This window comes from Plectropomus leopardus, chromosome 20, assembly GCF_008729295.1.
Source record: "Plectropomus leopardus isolate mb chromosome 20, YSFRI_Pleo_2.0, whole genome shotgun sequence".
Lineage (NCBI taxonomy): Eukaryota > Metazoa > Chordata > Actinopteri > Perciformes > Serranidae > Plectropomus > Plectropomus leopardus.
In genome coordinates this window covers 2,635,547-2,641,514 of record NC_056482.1, presented here as the reverse complement: position 1 = coordinate 2,641,514, position 5,968 = coordinate 2,635,547, and the positions used below count along the sequence as shown (strand labels likewise).

The window sequence follows — 5,968 nt, the reverse complement described above, 5'->3', positions numbered from 1 at the left end:
CCTCGTCTGGGAGACGCGCCGCAGCTCTCCCCTGGAGTGACGCGAGGACCTGGACCTCCCCGGAGAAGTCTAATCAAGTCGACAAAAGTAGGCAGAATAACATTTTCTAGTGATCAGAGTTGATGTCGTATAGCGAAGCTTTAATGCCAAATTTCTAAATTCTACGTCACCGTTCAGTGCGCATCCACGCTGTAGACGGTCACGTATTTCCTCCACTATCATCCATAATTAATTATTTACATCACCTGAACATACATCACGTAGGTTCCCTTTTATGTATTCTCTGTCTTTTTATATGTCATATTATTTCATCTATTTACTCTTCATTTTATTAGTCTAAATAAATTATCCTCATTTATCGCCAAGTCGTTGTCTGTGGGTATTATTTCATGAGAGAAACAAGATCAATGTATACAGAATAAACGGTACAGACTATGAGATTGATTTAAGTAATGACATGTCTTAACACTGTCACAATTTAAGATTTAATTTTCTCCTGAATGGAGAATGGTGCCCCTTTTACTTTAACGAGTGCAAAATCCAAATTTTAACGTAGTTATTAATAACCGCTACAGTATCCTTTATTTGTCATGAATGTACGGGTGTTTGATGATTGCAAGATATTGTCATTGAAATCACCCATGATTGCTATTGTCTTGTTGTTTGGTTGGAGCCAATCCAGTAACTCGCCCAGACATGTTTTGAGAGAGAAGAGTGGCATTGTATATCATGGTAGTCTGTATATGACAACAAGCATAATATTGAAGGCTAAACATTCATCTACCAAACATTCTAGATTGACATTTGGCGCTGGCAGAATGTTGTATGTCAAATTATCTTTACTGTAAATGCCAACACCACCATGTTGTTGGGCTTGCAAAGCTAACAATGTAGGGTTGTTTGTGCTGTATGTGCAACGTCGTGGAGAGTTTACAAATGTATATCTAGTGATGTTGACTGAGTCAGATGAGTATGTCTCAGGTAGCCATGTTTCAGTGACAGCTATACAGTTGTGTATACAGCTGCATATGCTGTGTACACACTGCAAAATGTGAAATATGTTTCTTTAAACTTTGCACATTCATACGAAACATGGGAAAACTGTGAGGGTTCACTTTGTGCTTTCTGCTATCATCATGAATAAACCGAGGCATACGTTCTAATGCCTCCAGAACATTATCTTTACAGTAAGCCAGCCATAGTTGTTACACGACTTAAAGCGACATAAGCTTGTCCTGCAGAAAAAGTTTTACTAAGACACACCACAGCTTTATCAACAGTAATGCCTTGAACCTTATGTACTGTGCAAGACCAAGCCAGTTTAAGAGGAAATTGTCTGCGTACACCACCTTTGCTGGAGACTTTATCCCCTCCCGGAACAATGGGTGTCGAAGTCAGGAAATACTGTGAGACATGTGCACATTGTTTCCTCTTATGTGCGCCAACTTGATCATAATCAAAACACACATACACGGTTTTAGGAAAGGCCTGGTCAGATTGAAAAACAATATCTGTCACTGTGCCACATACCCCATTTACAAGCCCATCCATCACATCCACATTCTTAGTTAACATCACATGTGCATTTACCCCAAGTAGCAGTCTTTCAGGTAAAGATGTATTATACACTTTATTGTGATGTCAAACCATTAACTCAAGTTTGCCTGTCCTCTTATTATGTCCAAAATCTTGAGCATTAATTTCAACATAATCTGGACATGATTTAAATAATTGCTCAAGATTATGAGCACTAACTTGAACATTGGTGGGAAAAGTGTAAAGACATGAACTTTCTTCACCTGTTTCGCAACTCTTTAATAATTGCAAGTCACTTTCCAACAGTAGTGTTCCTTTTCAGCGTGACCTTATTCTATTCAATAACTGTGCAAACACATGATCTTTCTGCCTAACAATTGTATTCAATTGAACCACTTCAAAAAGGTTAGACCATAGATTGACACCTACATCCTCAACATACAATGGTTTGCCTTTGACAGGAGGCAGTTGAACGAAATGACCAACAGCAACCACACTGACATTACCAAATGGGGAAAAGTCACCAAATTGTTTGATCTGCCTTAATCTGCCATGAATATATGCCATCAGTTTATGGTCAACCATGGATATTTAATTAATGAGGAGAAGCTGCAGATGAGAGTATTTACTGCACAAACTATTTATCTTTTCCTCACCCAGTGGTGTGTATGATAATTTTACATCAATGCCAATATTGAAAGTATTGTGTGTGGTGGAAGCTTGGAGATTGTATGCTGCTATACCTGTAGGAGCTGTTAACAGCACATAAATGTCATCTGGATGATAACACACAGTTAATAGTAACCTCGTAGCTTCATACTGTATAGCCCTAATTAAATGTCTCTTTCCTGTACCTGCACCACCTGTGATAAAAACATGGAGTGGTTGTGGATTTGTCCCCTGAATCTTCTGTAAACACCACTTTCTAATTTGATAAAAAAAAAAAAACACTGACATCTGAGTGTCATTTAAGGAATGGAGTAATTGCAACCCTTCATTTCTCCTCAACAAGTTATTTGTCTTTTCTAAATGGTCAACTTCTTAATGACAAAGGCTCAAATCTGGGATTATATCTGTGTGTTCTTCCTCTGGCTTCTTTGCGTTCTTGTTTGCATTGCAGATGTTCTAACTCCTGTTCTGGACACAGCTCACACCATGCCTCTTCTACTCCACCATGATGGTCAATGGAGTCTTGTGCAGTATCTAGTGCTTCAGCATCATGTTCAAATCTACTGCGATTCATGTCAACAACATCTTTTACCAACGCCCTTGTTCCATTATAACAAGTTACATGCCCTGACATGTAAAAGTCTTCATAAGACTGGCAGGTTGGTGGTTTTAACTGTGCATTGTTTTGATATGGAAGAAAGAGTTGCAAAATATTTTTATAATATTGTTCAGGATCTTTGGTTACAGAGAAACGGGTATACCGCTCAACTGCAGGTTGCGTACGTGTTCTTCTAACTACAAAGCCCAAATTATTTTGCAGTTGTATGCTATTTTTTTTTGTGTATGTATTGCATCTTTGACATGCTTAAGTACTCTACAGCAAATGAGTAGTCACGTCTTAAAGTGTTTCTATAATGTGTAGCATTATTTTTCAGGTGTTTAACAATTGCGTGTCTAATTTTTAAGTGTTTTTTTTGTACACTACTTACAGCATGAGAGATAGCTTTAAAAAAAACAGTTGCCATCCGCAGCAATACGTTCATATTTGCATGGTATCCCTATCACACCACTTGTAGATGCTGGTGCCTCTATATACTCTCTGTACATCAGCACACCAACAGTTATACTCCATTGGCTGTCAAACACATTGTGTTGCTCAATCATCCGACACAAATTCAGTTTAGCATGGCTGGACTGTTTTACCTTTGCTAAATACTGGAGCAATGCTTTTCCTTCGGCTCGTATGTCATCCACATCACCGTCTTGCCATTCACACACAGGAAGAATCTTGTGTTTAATTGCTGCTGCAACGCTACACACTACAGATTCATTCCTATCAGTGATCACTGAATGCATTCTAACTTTGTGCCAACAACAACAGATGGTCTTGGGAGTTGCACAAGCAGAATCCTCATCACTGCTCTTTCTTTTACTGGTCTTGGGCGTGTGACACATACAGAAAACCTTTCTTCCTTGGCATCTACAAAAAACACAAAAAACAGACATAATTTTTTCTGAGGACATCTTTCTTAATATTCTAAACCAACATCCTATCCCACCCAAACTGTGTCTACCATAAAGTACTGACATTTATTTCAACTACACACATCTGTACACACAGACCTCACCATAATTTTGTTTCAACAATGACAGAAACATAAATCAAAGTCTTGTCTTTCATAACACCGAGACACATTTTGTGATAAACTTCAATCACTGGCTGGTTACCCCATAACATCGTATAATACTCTGCAAACATACATATCTAAGTCATTTTCATACCTTTATACACAGAGAAACCAAATTTCATCCAATATTGTAACTACTGTCAGCATTTACTTACACAACACTTTTTCATTCAAAACATTTACATTTACCAAAACTCACCTTGGTTTCTCACCAAACACTGTAGTATTTGTAAAGATGTGATGGAAAACAGGACCTTTCTTTTCCTTACACCGATCTTCAAAGGACCTTCAAGAAAAAAGTACTCATTGAAATCTGTTCCTTTCCCAGCATGAAATACATTTTCATGCACATACTGTTGCCTGAATAACATGCATGCAACACACCTAAACATATACTTATATATACATATATATGTGTGCGTGTGTGTGTGAATTGTAGCTGATATACCAGTTATTCCACTCCATTCACATAGCACTACAAATAACCACTAACTACAACACCAGCTTCACAGTTACTTCTACACAACTCAACATATACACCTACCTTGTTTTCCTGCAATGCAACTTTTCTGACACGTAGTGCTGACTTGGTAGCAAGTCTCCTCTTGATGTAGTCAATGTCAAATCCAAAACTCCTTGGAGCTGAAGTATGTGAGTCTCTCCTGCAAATTCTCTGAAAATATACTGCTCAAGAGGTGCATCTAACTTTTTTGCTGATTTCTTTGGGCGTCACCAAAATCTGTGACCCAACGATTTCCTCTGCAATCTGTGATTGGTTCACACTAACAAACAAATAAAAAAAAACAACATCTATCTGTCATGGACCTGCTGTCTGTTTCCTCCTACCTGCTGTCAGTAATTTTCCACACACACACACACACCCTCCCTCTGCTCCGCTCTACCTGCTGACCACGCCCACTGCTGCAGCCTGCTCTCCCCTCAGCTGCAGCTCATCATCAATCAGTGCAGTATATAAGACACTCCAGGACACACACACACTGCCAGATTGTTCCTCTGCGTTATGCATGTCTTTCCAGCGTTTCTCCGTCAGATCACCCGTTGCCGACTCTGCCTGTTCCTGACCTGCCCTCCTCGCCTGACTCCCCCCGGACCTACCTGCTCTTTGTTCTCGACCACGTTTCCAGTTTCGGCGTTCCGGAAAACTGACGGCTCCACTGGTAAAGACTCCTTCGCTCGGCTAAGACGATCCTCCTGCCTGACCCCTGTCGGTACTGTTGTTCCCGCGGACGGACTTCCCGGTTACCGAATCCCTGCTTGTCCCAGACCATCCCTCTGCTCGATCCCAGTCGGCGTTCCAGCACGTGGAGACGGCTCGTGGAGCTACGGGGTTTCCTCCCCGCCAGCCACTGTGGGTACAAGCTTCGTTTCTTCACTCAGTGACAAACCCAGAGACACTGCTAGTGCTCCCTGCACGAAGAACGAACTCTTTGTCTGTAAGCTGAGCCATTTCTGTGTTGGTTACAATAAAAGTTATTACCAACTTCAAGAGCCTATTGTTGTACTGCATCTGGGTCCTACCACCACCCGTTTCACAAATTAAACGTCAATAAATTGAATCAGAACAAAATCTGTAAGTTAAAACAATAAAATCTGTGATGGAGGTCAGTTTGTATGATCAACACGACACAAACCGCATAAACCAATCAAGTCTACCGAGTTAAACAGAGTTAAACAGAGTTAAACTGAGTTACACTCAATTAAACTGAGTTAAACTGAATTACACTCAGTTAAACTGAGTTAAATCGAGTTAAACTGAGTTAAACTGACTTCCGGTCTGGGCGGAGCCATGTGAAGACGTGTCTGAGTCAAGCTCTTCGGTAAACCATTAAAATTTCAAGAATAACGCTTTAACTTCAGTGCACATCTGACCTGGACTGAGGCAATTTGTATCTCTGTCTGACGGAGAGTGTAAATAGCGGTGTATCAGCGAACTACTTCCAAGAATGCCTAAACACGCTAAGAACGTCGAAGCCCAAGAAGCTAACGACAATGCTAATGCTAGCGCGCAACAAGCAATACTAGCAGCCATCAGTGAACTTCGAGAAGAAGTTATG

General features: G+C 40.3%; 1 long non-coding RNA gene across 1 annotated transcript; it reads right to left on the bottom strand.

The window, feature by feature from the left end:
- Positions 1 to 1,527: 1,527 nt before the first annotated feature.
- Positions 1,528 to 4,526, bottom strand: LOC121960259. The gene is made up of 3 exons (XR_006106951.1): positions 4,438 to 4,526; positions 4,093 to 4,179; positions 1,528 to 3,685 (listed from the first exon to the last, which is right to left on the bottom strand). It is a non-coding gene; the product is annotated as an uncharacterized LOC121960259 (long non-coding RNA).
- Between the last annotated feature and the right edge of the window lie 1,442 nt (positions 4,527 to 5,968).